Genomic DNA, 15,660 nt, shown 5'->3' with positions numbered 1-15,660 from the left:
TACGCCTTGGTTTTTGAATGGTTTTGGGAGTCGAACGGACTACCGGAACAGATTAAGTTTGAAAACCAAGGTACCACTGTACCAGTTGTGCAAAATTTTAAGTGCTCTTTATTTTGTTGTTGCCCATATAGATTTATATCGTGCTTTTACCCATAGCCTCTTGTTCGATTTTTAAATTCCTGTTCAATTCCCACAGATTCCCAAATTTTGCGGAGGGCAAAATGGAACCTCTATAATAGATTTATACAAATATGACATTAATCCTTTTGTCATTATATTTTCTTGAACAAATATTTTTTCATATATTTTTAATTGTCTTATGGCTTCATTTTTAACCTGAGAATTTGTTTAAAAGGACTTTAACTGGTGACCTAATGGCCATGGTATTTCATTATTTCAATACTTTCATTATGGAAAACGGAATATTATGAAATATGTATGAGCATTATCACTTTATGCAACGGTATTATTTTTCGAATTAAAAAAACACACAACTAAGTCAGTCCAGTGGTACCTCAGGTTACAGACACTTCAGGTTACATATGCTTCAGGTTACAGACTCCGCTAACCCAGAAATAGTGCTTCAGGTTAAGAACTTTGCTTCAGGATAAGAACAGAAATCGTGCTCTGGCGGCACAGCGGCAGTGGGAGGCCCCATTAGCTGAAGTGGTGCTTCAGGTTAAGAACAGTTTCAGGTTAAGAATGGCCCTCCAGAATGAATTAAGTTCTTAACCTGAGGTACCACTGTATAACCCACCTATTTCTATATTCCCAGTCATAGAATCATAGAATTGTAGAGTTAGAAGGGACCCAAAGGGCCATCTAGTTCAACCCCTTACAATGCATTTTAAAAATATATATACTTTAAATGAGATTCTCTTCCAAGCCACATTAGTTTCTGGGTCAGCAACTTGTTTCTCTTAACTAGCCAACATGGTGCCCTCCAGGCAGTAGTGTGGTGGCAAATCCCAGCCACACCCCTCCATTCCACCCAGCTATGCCCCTTTCTAAGATTATACAACCTTCTAGCACTATACCAGGGGTCAGCAAACTTTTTTAGCAGGGGGCCAGTCCACTGTCCGTCAGACCTTGTGGGGGACCGGACTATTTTTTGGGGGGGGGGGGGGATGAACAAATTCCTATGCCCCACAAATAACCCAGAGATGCATTTTAAATAAAAGGACACATTCTACTCATGTAAAAACACACTGATTCCCGGACCGTCCACGAGCTGGATTTAGAAGGTGATTGGGCCAGATCCAGCCCTGGGCCTTAGTTTGCCTACCCATGCACTATACAATGCTCTTAAAATTTAAGGAGGAGGAGGAGGAGGAGGAGCAGGAGGAATGCATTGCAATGATCAGTGAAGATCTCCCCATGTTGCCTTTCAGCTAGGTCTATTATCATCTGTGCATGTACATGGACAAATGATTTGGAGTACAGTCATACCTCGGGTTGAAGTAGCTTCAGGATGAGTATTTTTGGGTTGCGCTCTGCGGCGACCCGGAAGTAACAGAGCGCGCTACTTCCAGGTTTCGCCGCTTGCGCATGCAGATGCTCAAAATGATGTCACGTGCATGCGTGAAAGCAGCAAATTGCGACCCGCGCAGATGCGGGTTGCATTCACTTCAGGATGCGAACGGGGCTCCGGAATGGATCCCATTCACATCCAGAGGTACCACTGTACTCCAATTATCTTCTGAAGTTCCATTGTATGTAACAGAACTTGCACCCCATTCTATTGAAACTGGAGCCCCTTATGTTTTCAATGTCCCTAAACACTTAGCTTTGGAGCAAACACAACTCCTCAAGTGTCCTTTCTACCCACCTTTTCCAGAGTTACCCTAGGAGCCCATCCTCAGTGGCTGACTCAGCTCCTTTCAATTCTGATAGGCTCCAATGACACATTATTTGGAAAGCTCTAGGAGGCAGGGGCCCAGCTTCAGAAACAGCAATGGGTCTAAGACCCTAGACCACTACACCTCTGCCTCCAGATGTTAGTCTGGAATGATGGGAGTTGCACCACATTGGCCACCCCAGCCCTAACTGGAAAGGGGAACATTTTTTGGTTGTCTAACTTCTGCTCTGATATTACTGGGTCTCAGTTAAGTCATGCCCATAATTTTTGGTAGATCTACTCAAGAGTATCTTAGCCAGGTTACCATACTAATACCTAAAACGAACACTCAATTAAAGGCCAGCTGAAGCCATAAAAGGCAATGCAGCTGGATTACGGCAAGAGCTGAAAGAGTCATCGTTTCCCATTAACTCTGATGACACCCGTCCTGTGCCAATCTTTTCTACCACATGGAGAATAATTATCTCCTTTTTTAAAAAAGGAAAATCCAGCATCCACTGCAATACAGCATTAGAAAAAACACATTCTGAATATGAATTCCTCTTCTCTGGAGCTGCTTCACTGTCACATCAACCTGTGGGATATTTTAATACCTGCTAAGCAGATAAAAGTAAGGCAGCTTACACCGCCTGCAACTCCTGGGGGGATTGCAATACACGATCGCCTGCTCTCCTCCAGGGCTAATGTTTCTTTCAAAGCACACTAAGGCCTGTTCCAGATAGACCCAGAATGGGAAAGAGAAATATACGTATTTATTTACCTGGACATTGCCTGATTGACAATCATAGAATTGCAAGAGACCCCAATGATAATCTAGTCCAACCTCCTGCAATGCAGGAATCACATTATTTATAAATGTGGAATTAACGGGTTACATCCGGTGCTAGCCCTATTCAGATCTACAGAATTTAATGGGTGTGACTAACTTAGCCCGGTTAGAGCAGATCCAATGGAATTAGTTAATTCCAGGCTTAAGCTAGTCATGCCCATTGAATTCAATGGGTCTACTCTGAGTAGGTCTAGTATTGGATACAACCCCCCCCCCCTTTTTTTGGTTGAGTTTAATTTGTAATATTTTATTTCCTGATGTTTAGGAGGATATTCCCTTAGCTGATTACTATGTTTTATGAAGTGAGATTTCGCTTGTGTTGGTTCCCTTGTGGGGAACCAACACAAGGGAAATGGGGTGGATGTGATGCATGCTTTCATGATAAAAGGATGTTCTATTGGTGGCCATCATTGCTTCTTGCAGGAGCAAATTCCACAGTTTAACTATGAACGGTGCAAAGAATGACTTCCATTTATCTGTCCTGTTTTGTAACAGTAAAAGGTAAAGGGACCCCTGACATTAGGTCCAGTTGCGGACGACTCTGGGGTTGCGGCGCTCATCTTGCTTTATTGGCCGAGGGAGCCGGCATACAGCTTCCGGGTCATGTGGCCAGTATGACTAAGCCGCTTCTGGCGAACCAGAGCAGCGCATGGAAACACCATTTACCTTCCCACTGGAGCGGTACCTATTGCTCTACTTGTACTTTGACCTGCTTTCGAACTGCTAGGTTGGCAGGAGCAGGGACCGAGCAACGGGAGCTCACCCCGTTGTGGGGATTCGAACCGCCGACCTTCTGATTGGCAAGTCCTAGGCTCTGTGGTTTAACCCACCCGCGTCCTTTTGTAACAGTAGGCAATGACTAGAGAAAACTGGGTCCCTTTAATTGGAGCATCATATTGTGACATGGGTACTGCTAGGAACCAGACTGCACCTGGTGCTACTACTATAGAAAGGTCTCAGCTCCAGCTTGTTCTTGGCTGGAGCAACTTAGAATCGCAGTGTTGGAAGGACCCCAAGGGCCACTCAGTCCACCCCCCTGCAATGCACAGCTAACGAATCCCTGGCAGATAGTCACTCAACCTCTGTGGAAAAAATCTCCAACAGAGTCCACCAGCTTCAGGGGCCATCTGTTCCACTGTGGAACAGCACTTAGTTCTTCCTGATGTTTAGCTGGAACCTCCTTTCTTGTCATTTGAATCCATTGGTTCAGGTCCTACCCTCTGGAGCAGCAGGGGGGAAAGCTTGCTCTGACTTCCAAGTGATGGCCCCTCAGATATATATCACTTGGCTGCAAGCCTTGGAAGACCAGCTTCCTGCCTTCTAGACCTTTTCCCACCTGGCGTGGCAGGGCCCTGAATGACTCCAGCTACAAAAGCTGAGGCTGCTGAACAGATTCAAGGGGCTTTAGTTGGGAAGGTTGTTGCTATTATTGCTATTAATTTTTTGCACCTTTATTTTAGATCTTATTATGATTTGTGTGGAAATCGTTTGATCTGGTTTGTATGTTTTATTTATGACAACTTTTAAGAGTTTTTTCATGTTGTAAGCCACCTTGAACATGCCTCAACTATGGAAAGGCAGCATAAAAATAAAATGTTGCATGGATGTATGTATGTAAGATGGCTATCACATCTCCTCTCAGTTTCCTATTTTCCAGGCTAAACATATCCAGCTCCTGCAACCATTCCTCATAAGGCTTGGTTTCTATACCCTTTATCATCTTGGCTGCCCGCCTCTGTACACCTTCCAGCTTATCAATATCCTTCTTAAAGAAGCATATTCAGAGCTCGGTATTCCCCAAAGCACAGCCTCAGATCCAGCCCAACCTCATTCCACCTCGCCTTGTATCCAGCTTTTAAACCTGACCTCCCAAAAATGTTACTGGGAGCAGTGAGGGCAGAATGGTGGATGAACCATCCCAGAGGCCTTTGCTTCTGTTTTGTTTTACTGTACTTAATTTCCTGGATATCAAACCTTCCAGGCAACTGCGGGGGGTGGGAGTGGGGGAGCCAGCAACTTCACATTTTCCACAGCTAAAATAGCTGCCTGGCCAAAACAAAAGATATTTTAATTCAGTGTGATCTGTAATTCTCATTTTTCCAGGTTGCGAAATACGTAAGAGACAAGAGATTAATCCCAGTCTGGGCACAGAGAAAGTCTTCTCTGGGGCAGAACAGAAAAGCTTTTTAAAAACAATATCATAATAATGGTGCAATAAGGTACTAAAACCAAAGATTAGTGGGGGATGAAACCCAGGATGGGAATAGTAAGTTTTAAACAGTTTAAACTACACTGCTATTATTTCAAGCATTTTCAAAGGAATAAAGGGTATAAATCCCCCCCCCCCACCTAGGATGGTGCAAAGTCCATCCAACTCGATCCAGGTTCCCAAATTGCCCTGACTGAGGGAACACCCAAATCTACCTGGATCCAGTCCTGAAATCATTCACTGGCAAGGCTAATGCTTAATCAGGGTTTTTAAACTCCTAATTAATGTGACTGGGAAGGGGAAGGAGATGCTGTGCCTCCACCTCCCTGGACACCTGCAGGATTGAACCCTCTGCTCACCAGCTGGTGATCCAATCCTGCTGAGTGCTGCCTCTCCAGGGTGCTCCCTGTGGTGAGCTGGTGAGTGGAGAGGTCAATCCTTAACAGTTTTGAATGCACCCACATTTCTCTGCTGGAAAAAGGTGTGCTCAGCACAAGCTTATACTTCCTATCCAAGATAGCATAAGAAGAACCTTCTGGATCAGGCCAGTGACCCATCTAGCCCAACATCCTAGAATCATAGAATTGGAAGAGACCACAAGGGCCATCGAGTCCAACCCCCTGCCAAGCAGGAAACACCATCAGAGCACTCCTGACATATGGTTGTCAAGCCTCTGCTTAAAGACCTCCAAAGAAGGAGACTCCACCACACTCCTTGGCAGCAAATTCACTGTTGAACAGCTCTTACTGTCAGGAAGTTCTTCCTAATGTTTAGGTGGAATCTTCTTTCTTATAGTTTGGATCCATTGATCCGTGTCCACTTCTCTGGAGCAGCAGAAAACAACTTTTCTCCCTCCTCTATGTGACATCCTTTTATATATTTGAACATGGCTATCATATCACCCCTTAACCTCCTCTTCTCCAGGCTAAACATGCTCAGCTCCCTTAGCCGTTCCTCATAAGGCATCATTTCCAGGCCTTTGACCATTTTGGTTGCCCTCCTCTGGACACGTTCCAGTTGGTCAGTGTCCTCCTTGAACTGTGGTGCCCAGAACTGGACACAGTACTCCAGGTGAGGTCTGACCAGAGCAGAATACAGTGGCACTATTACTTCCCTTGATCTAGATGCTATACTCCTATTGATACAGCCCAGAATTGCATTGGCTTTTTTAGCTGCCGCGTCACACTGTTGGCTTATGTCAAGTTTGTGGTCAACCAAGACTCCTAGATCCTTTTCACATATACTGCTCTCAAGCCAGGTGTCCCCCATCTTGTATTTGTGCTTCTCATTTTTTTTGCCCAAGTGCAATACTTTACATTTCTCCCTGTTAAAATTCATCTTGTTTGTTTTTGCCCAGTTCTCTAATCTGTCAAGGTCGTTTTGAAGTGTGATCCTGTCCTCTGGGGTGTTAGCCACCCCTCCCAATTTGGTGTCATCTGCAAATTTGATCAGGATGCCCTTGAGTCCATCATCCAAGTCGTTGATAAAGATGTTGAATAAGACCGGGCCCAAGACAGAACCCTGTGGCACCCCACTAGTCACTCTTCTCCAGGATGAAGAGGAACCATTGATGAGCACCCTTTGGGTTCGGTCAGTCAGCCAGTTACAAATCCACTGAGTAGTAGCATAGTCAAGACTGCATTTTACCAGCTTCTTTACAAGAATATCATGGGGCACCTTGCTGAAATCAAGGTAGGCTACATCCACTGCATTCCCTTCATCTACCAGGCTTGTAATTCTGTCAAAAAACGAGATCAGGTTAGTCTGACATGACTTATTTTTCAGAAATCCATGCTGACTATTGGTGATCACAGCATTCCTTTCTAGGTGCTCACAGACTGTTTGCTTAATGATCTGCTCCAGAATCTTCCCTGGTATTGATGTCAGACTGACTGGGCGGTAATTATTTGGGTCCTCTCTTTTCCCCTTTTTGAAAATAGGGACAACATTTGCCCTCCTCCAGTCTGCCGGGACTTCGCCTGTTCTCCAGGAATTCTCATAGATGACTGCCAGTGGTTCTGAGATCACATCTGCTAGTTCTTTTAATACTCTTGGATGCAGTTCATCTGGCCCTGGAGACTTGAATACATCTAAACTAGCCAAGTATTCTTGTACTATCTCCTTAGTTATTCTGGGCTGTGTTTCCTTTGCTGAATCATTTGCTCCAAATTCTTCAGGTCGGGCATTGTTTTCTTTATCGGAGAAGACTGAGGCAAAGAAGGCATTGAGGAGTTCAGCCCTTTCTGTGTCCCCTGTTCGCATTTCACCATCTTCTCCTCTGAGTGACCCCACCTGTTCTCACAGATGCCCCAATGGAAACCCACAAGCAGGACCTGAGTGAAAGAGCAACCCTTTCCCCTCCTGTTCTTTCCAGCAACTCATATTCAGAAGCATTTCTCCTCTAACAATGAAGGGAGAACATAGCCATTGCGGTTAGTAGCCATGGTTGCCTTCTTCTCCTCCATGAATTTGCCCAATCCTTCTTTAAGCCATCCAAGTTGGTGGTTTTCACTGTGTCCTTTCGGAGTTCCACAGTTTAACTCTGCACTGTGTAAAGAATCTTTCCTTTTACGTGTCCTGAAATCTTCCAACCTCCACCTTCATGGATTCTAGTCCATGAGTTCTTGCATTATGAAGGAGAAAATCTTTTCTCTTTTCACCTCTTCCATGCCTTGCACAATACAACGGTACCTCTGGTTATGAACTTAATTCATTCCGGAGGTCCATTCTTAACCTGAAACCGTTCTTAACCTGAGGTACCACTTTAGCTAATGAAGCCTCCTGCTGCTGCGCGACTTCTGTTCTCATCCTGAGGTAAAGTTCTTAACCTGAGGTACTACTTCAGGGTTAGCGGAGTCTGTAACCTGAAGTGTTTGTAACCCGAGCTGTTTGTAACCCGAGGTACCACTGTAATGCTGAATAACGGTTCTGCAGTGGGTTTTCACAAGACTTGGCCCAAGCCTGGATCTCTGCAAACTGGCCCAAGTTTGGGCTTTGGCCTTCAGCCAAATCTGGTGCACAGCCCTAATTTCTTCACTTGTGAGGCTTCAAGACAAACAGGACATTTAAAAGGAATTTATTTTAACTGCATCAAGCATCCCCTTCAAGGGATGAATCTATTTTATGCCTCAAATGCAGAGAGGAAGGCGACAGATACCCAAGATCCTTGCTAAATATTCAGAGAGATTTCTTCAGTTGAGTCACTGTAAAGCGCGTTTGTGTGTCTGTTTTTAAAATCAGTTGGTAAGCAACTAATGTGTTTGTTTCTCACAATGACAGATTTTGGAAACTTGACATCAGCTCTCTCCATATCAACATAGTCCAAAACACTGCGTGTGTCAGACTTTGAAGATCCATGGTTCATACCCCAGCTGAAAGTCCTGGTTGGACACACACCTACCTCTCGATCTTATACTTTCCAGTTTCTTTCTATCTGTAAAGTGGAACAATATGACTGCTGCCATAGAGCAAAAGCACTTTTCCAACCTCAGGGCAACAGTTCCTTCTGGACCACATTCTGAAGGCCACATGTCAATCAGAGGCAGAAGTGGCCAGAGCAGTAAATACAATTGTTACCTCTGCGCAATAGGCCCATTTCTTCACACCTTTCTCTATCCTCTAACCAGTCAAGCCATCACGACAAGTGATTATCATTTAACGTTTCCACCAGGTAGAAGAAGAAGAGTTTGGATTTGATATCCCGCCTTTCACTCCCTTTAAGAAGTCTCAAAGCGGCTAACATTCTCCTTTCCCCTCCTCCCCCACAACAAACACTCTGTGAGGTGAGTGGGGATGAGATTATGAGACTACCGCTCTTAACCACTCCACCACACTGGCTCTCATATGTAGCATATGATCATTTGAAAGGAAGTGTGGTGTAGTGGTTTGAATGTTGCATTTGGACCTGAGAGACTAGGGCTGGGCAGTATCAGCTTTTCAACATAGCGGTATATCACCAGCCAAACATCATGGTCTGGCGATATACCACGAAGTTGAAAAGACAAGCTGCACTGGCCTCAGCCTGTGAGGCACTGGGTGAAATTGCTGCAGCTCTCACTGCGGGAGCTGAGGCAGTTTCACCCCAGCACCTAGTGGGCTGGGACAAGGTGGCTTGTTTGTACAGCTCAGCTGGGGCGCGACAGGGCTCCTGATCCCCAGCTGAACCATCCCTGGTATTGTCGCCCCCACCGCCCCGAGCGGGAGCCAGTGCCAGGCTGAGGGATCCTTTAACTGCTCAGCTGAGGGGAGTGGCAACCACACATTCCTCAGACGAGCAGTTTAAAGATGCAGAGGGAGGAACAAGTTGTATCGGTGCCTCACTGATGCACCTTTTTTCTCCCTCTGCACAGTATGAGGGCAGAATGGGGTGGAGGAAGTCACTAGCAGAGGGACTCAGGAGTGGTGGTCGTTTCACTAGCGATATACCGCTGAGTGAAGCCAACATTGCAGTCTGCTCCTCATACCAGTCCTGGGCGATATATTGATATATCTCCCAGGCCTAAGAGATACCTTGGTTGAAATCCTCACTGGGGCAGAATGAAATTATCTTTCTGGGGAAGAATCTCTACGATAAAGATGAGCGTGCTGCCAAAGATGTTATTTTTATTTCAGACTATACCCATTATAAAGGGTATAGGAATCTTTAAAGAATGGCAAAGAGTGATTTCAAGGTATATTTGGCAGGGGAAGAAGCCAAGAATAAAATTTAAGTTATTGACGGATGCAAAAGAAAGAGGTGGCTTCGCCCTGCCAGATATGAAACTATATTATGAAGCAGCTTGCCTATGTTGGCTAAAAGAATGGATTAAACTAGAAAATAAGGAGTTATTAGACCTTGAAGGTTTTGATAACAGATTTGGTTGGCACGCGTATCTATGGTGTGACAAGAAGAAAGTTCATAAAGGATTTGGAAGCCACATTTTCAGGAGTTCTTTAATAGAAATATGGGATAGATACAAAAATATATTGGAACCAATAATCCCACATTGGTTATCTCCGTTAGAGGTTATGAGCGTTAAGAAAATTAATATGAGAGGTAAATGGAGTACATACGGAGAATTGGTAATTAAAGAAGGAGGAAAATGGAAATTGAAACCATATGAACAAGTTAAAGATCATGTATATGATTGGTTGCATTATTTCCAAGTAAACGAAATGTTTAAAAAGGATTTAAAGGAAAGGGGGTATGTAGAAAAAGATTCTAAATTTCAAATGGATATAATAAACAATGATTGTAAAACTTTGTCAAAAATGTACAAGATATTGTTGGAATGGCATACGAAAGATGAAGAGGTTAAATTGGCAATGATACAATGGGCCAAAGATTTTGGGTATAATATACATTTTGATGAGTGGGGAAAACTGTGGAAAGAGAATATAAAATTTACTGCATGTACGGCACTGAAAGAAAATGTTATGAAAATGTTTTACAGATGGTACATTACACCAGTAAAGTTAGCAAAGATGTATAAGACGTGCAACAAATGTTGGAAATGTAAAGAAAAAGATGGAACATTCCTTCATGTGTGGTGGGAATGTAAGAAAGTGAAAAGCTTTTGGGAAATGATATACAATGAAATGAAAAAGATGTTAAGATATACTTTTGTAAAAAAACCGGAGGCTTTTCTTTTAGGGATTTTAGGAAAAGAAATAAGAAGAAAAGACTGTAAACTCTTTCAATATGCAGTAACGGCAGCCAGAATATTGTTGGCCCAGAAATGGAAACAAGAGGAAATACCGACGATAGAGGAATGGAGACTGAAACTGATAGATTACGCAGAACTGGACAAATTAACTGGGAAAATTAGATATACCAAAGACCAAAAGTTCATCAAAGACTGGGGAAAGTTTGTAGATTATCTGAAAAATGTATGTGATGTAGACACAACGTTAGTGGGATTTCAAGAGGCACTGTAAAAATTGAGAATATTGTTAATATCAAATAGTGGGGGAAGGGAAGCTTAATGGCAATACGAAAGAAGGGAATGTGTAATTAAAGATAAAATATGGATGATTCTCAGAGACGCTGAAGGAAGCTCAAAAAGAGACAATTTGTTGAAATTTGGATAAAAATGTATAATTGTATGAAAACCAATAAAAATTTATTTAAAAAAAGAAAAAGAAATCCTCACTCAGCCATAAAGCTCACTAGGTGACTTTAGACTGTACACTCTCCACCTAACCAACATCTAAGAGTTGTTGTGAAGAATAAAATAGAATACGAGGAACTATGTCCATCACATTGAGCTCCTTAGAGGAGGGAAATAATAATTCTGACTTTGGTAGTCATGGTGAGGATCAAACAAAACTATGTCAATGTAACTCTCCTCTTGATCACTAGAAAAATTATGCAGCTCACCAGAAACTTGGGTTGATTGTTTTGAAAGTGGAAGTCAGGAAGCAAAGTTCTACATTCTATACTTCATGCAGAATCACAATGTACACCCAAACTTTGTACATCATGTTCAGGACCAGCAGACCACACACACACAGAGAGAAAAAACATAAGAAGAGCCTGCTGTATTGGGCCACTGGCCCATCTAGTCCAGCTTCCTGTTCTCACTGTGGCCAACCAGTTGCCCCAATGGGAAGCCTGCAAGCAGGACTTGAGCACAAGAGGACTCCACCCTCCTATGGTTTCCAGCACCTGGTAATTCAGAAGTATAGCTGCCTCTGACTATGGAGGCAGAGTGTAGCCATTGTGGCAAGTAGCCATTGATAACCATTTTCTCCATGAATCCTTTCAATGCTCATTTAGAACCATTCCAGTTGGTGGCCATCATTGTCTTCCATAGCTTAACTGCACTGTGTGAATTAGTCCTTTCTTTCCCTATGTCCTGAATCTTCCAACATCTAACTTCATTGAATGCCCATGAGTTCAAGTGATATAACAGAGGAAGAAAAACTTTTCTCCATCCCCTTTCTCCATGCCACTCCATGCCATGATTTCATAAACTTCTATCATGTCGCCTCTTATTCACCTTTTCTCCAAACTGAAAAGCCCCAAATGCTGCAACCCTTCCTCACGGGGAAGTCACACCATCCCCATCGTCATTTCAGTTGCCCCTTTCTGAACCTTTCCAATCTCCATGATATTCTTCTCAGTGAGGCAATCAGAGAAGGCCCTCTGTCCTTCTTTGCACCCACAAGGAAGCTTCTCCAAACTCAATGTCTCACAAAAGGATAACGGCTGCCAGCATGACATCAGCTGAGCTCTCTCTGCGTGTGCAAAACACAATGACTCACGGTGCAGTCCCAACGATGGAGCTGCCTTGGACATGAGCAGATGTTTTAAAAAATCAAAACATAAAGAACTGCAATAAATGCATCCCAAAACAAGCGGGGGGGGGGAGGGTTGAGGGGGAGGCAGGACCGAGCAGCTTGTGCTGCTGTATTGAGCAAGGATCATGTGAAATATTTTGCTCATGAAAGGTTCCATTAAAAAAATAAAAATGAAAAAGCCTCATTTGTATTGAAGAAACAATTGGTTAATTGTCCCCACAAGGCACTGTTTGGATTTACTAGTCAACAGAGGAATAATCTTGGCTGGAGCTGGAGCAAACACTTTGGCTGATTATTTATGGACATTTCCTGCAAACCTCTTTGAAAATCAAAATGAAAAACAAAATTAAGGAAAGCACCCTTGCATTTTCCAGTCAATGGGTCGTGACTGTCAATTTCAGTTTCTGATCGTTTGTCTGTTATTCTTAAATGCAGCAGCTCTCCATATCTCCACATTGGATTGCAATCAAAAACTTTTAACCAGGTGCCTCAAACTTAGCAGAGATGGTGCCTGGCTGACTTCCAGTGGGAGGGAGTTCCACAGAGTCAGTTCCATGACACTGAAGGGCATGCTTTATCGTTGGCACAAGTTACGCTTCTGGCCTAAGTGGGGCCACTAATAGTTGCTTCACTAAGTGAGTCCATTGATCAACTCAGGACGTACAGGACAAGGCAGCCCTGAAGGTACCGTATTTTTCGCCCTATAGGGCGCACTGGCCCATAGGCCGCACCTCGTTTTTTGGGGGGGAAATAAATTTTTTTAAAAATTATTTCCCCCCCCCAGCCGCGGGGCTGGGGAAGCCTGAGCTTCCCCTGACCCCAGCCCCCTGAACAGGCTGCTGCTCGCAAGGCTTGCGGACATCTGCGCGAAGCACGGGGGCGCTCCGGAGCGCGCCCCGTGCTTCAGTCTGCAGGCTGCTGCCCACAAGCCTTGGGAGCCCGGCAGGCACTCCTGCCGGGCTCCCAAGGCTTGCGGATAGCTTCCTGAAGCCTGGAGAGCAAGAGGGGTCGGTGCGCACCGACGCCTCTCGCTCTCCAGGCTTCAGTGAAAGCCTGCATTCGCCCCATAGGGCGCACACACATTTCCCCTTCATTTTTGGAGGGGGAAAAGTGTGTCCTATAGGGCGAAAAATATGGTAATATGCAGCAGCACTCATGGAAATGTGGATACCAAGATGTGACGATAATAAGAACCCTGCCAGATCAGGCCAGTGGTCCACCAAGTCCAGCATCCTGTTCTAACTATGGCCAACCAGGTGCCCATTATGGAAAAGCCAGTAGCAGGATTCAAGAACAAGAGCACCCTCCCCCTGCCCTGCAGTTTCCAGTTTTCTTAATTCAGGAGCAATACTGTCTCTAACCATGGAGGCAGAGCATAGACATCGTGGCTGGTAGTCATGTCATATAGGCAAAAGACAACTATCTGGGGACAGGAATGACATCAGCCTCTCCCCCTACACGGACACACACAAGCTGAGGTCCATTTGAGCCTACTCTTCATCAGCCACATCTATAATTCTCCCTATTTTTGGATCAAAGCCCTTCACACAACAGTGCAAAAGGGATCACAGGTACAAGGTCTTCAGAACAATCCATGCACACAAAGGGGTGGGGCGGGGAGACACTTTTCTCCACAGACACTTGCTCATCATGTAATGGATTCATTGGGACTTGAGCCAGGTAAGAAATAACCTTCACCATGTTTCTTCTTCCTCTGCAGCAACGGCAGACAGATGAATAGATCAAACACTCTGGTCCATCTGAAGAGGGTCTTTCACTTTCAAACTGTTAACCACAGGTAATATCACTTGGCCACTGGATCAGGTCAAAAAGGTACCATCCAGTCCAGAATCCTGTTCTCACAGTGGTCAACCATTGTGGGAAGTCCCCAAGCAAGAGAATGGTTGTTGCTCAGTACAGTGGTACCTCGGGTTAAGAACTTAATTCGTTCTGGAAGTCTGTTCTTAACCTGAAAGTGTTCTTAACATTAAGCACCACTTTAGCTAATGGGGCCTCCCGCTGCCACCGGAGCACGATTTCTGTTCTTATCCTGAAGCAAAGTTCTTAACCCGAGGTACTATTTCTGGGTTAGCGGAGTCTGTAACCTGAAGCGTATTTCTGTTCTTATCCTGAAGCAAAGTTCTTAACCCGAGGTACTATTTCTGGGTTAGCGGAGTCTGTAACCTGAAGCGTAGGTACCACTGTACAGTGGTGCCTCGCAAGACGAAATTAATTCGTTCAGCGAGTTTTTTCGTCTTGCGGTTTTTTTTCGTCTTGCGAAGCACGGTGTCAGAAAAGTTTTGGAAAAGCTTCAAATATCACCAAAGTCTTCAAAAACCTCAAAAAAGGCTACCACACCGCATGCTATGAGTTGCTCCTCGAAGTCAAGTTGCAACTGTATTAGCGGTTTTAAGAAAAAGGAAACAAACTTGCAAGACGTTTCCGTCTTGCGATGCAAGCCCATAGGGAAAATCGTCTTGCGAAGCAACTCAAAAAACCAAAAACCCTTTCGTTTTGCGAGTTTTCCGTCTTGCGAGGCATTCGTCTTGCGAGGTACCACTGTATTCAGAGATAGACTAACTTTGAAGATGGAGGCTCCTTTCTTAACTACCATAGTGAAGAAGAGCTCTGTGGGATCAGCACAAAAGGCCATCTAGTCCAGCACCCTGTTCTCACAGTGGCCAGCTAGATGCTTCGAAGAGTAAGTCAGCAAGCAGGACATGGGCTCAACAGCAATGCTCTCCTCATTTGTTATTATGAATAATAATGATGATGATGTTGAAATCTTTAATGTGTCCCCACACAAGAGTTTTTGGAATTGCTGGTATGATTTTAAAAATGACAATTTTCTGCATTCCCGTCCCGTTCTCTCAACTGGTCCAGCAATGTGGGAAAGAAACCTGTCAGAACAATAATCCAGGCAGGCCTCAGACGTCAGAGGGAAGAAGCTAATGGCGCAGATCTCCCCCACCCCCACCCCAGCTGTGGGCCTGTGCTGAATTCCACGTTATTGTCTTCAAGAAAGGCCCCTTTGATTTTAGTCGTTTGACTGTTTACAATCAGATGAGGCCTCGACACAATGTTCAATGGCACGTTTTCTATCGGTTGCTCTGTTGTTCATAACCCAATGCTGTTTATGTCAGCGGGGTCAGACTTGGGACGCGTTAAAAAATGTTATACTGGGCCATGTGCTGTAGTCAAGGTAGAATTCAGACCACTGGGATGGGCATTCTAGAACCAGGGGTGGGCTAGCCTGAGCTTAATTTCAGGCAGGCCGAGGACTAGTTTCATGTAGGCAACAAGGAGAGAAAAATCAGGTGTGGATGGAGAGGGGGGGGGGGTTGGTAAAAATGCAAGAGAGATAAGAGGCTGCCCCCGCCCACTTTTCAAATCTGCCCCACCCACTTTATATCTGGCTCCACCCACATGCATCTCTCATGGACATGATGCTAAGTGCTCACAGTGCCATGGACTGAACCCAAC

The 15,660-nt window shown here is 44.5% G+C and overlaps 1 protein-coding gene across 15 annotated transcripts in view; it reads right to left on the bottom strand.

Annotated features, from left to right (window-relative positions):
- The window catches only part of FNBP1 (formin binding protein 1), a 120,571-nt gene that overhangs the window by 51,584 nt on the left and 53,327 nt on the right, over positions 1-15,660 (bottom strand). The gene's annotated exons all lie outside the window — the stretch shown is intronic.

Source organism: Podarcis pityusensis (genome assembly GCF_964106645.2).
Source record: "Podarcis pityusensis genome assembly, chromosome: Z".
Taxonomy (NCBI): domain Eukaryota; kingdom Metazoa; phylum Chordata; class Lepidosauria; order Squamata; family Lacertidae; genus Podarcis; species Podarcis pityusensis.
The sequence above is the reverse complement of the archived record's forward strand: the minus strand, read 5'-3'. Positions and strand labels throughout refer to the sequence as shown.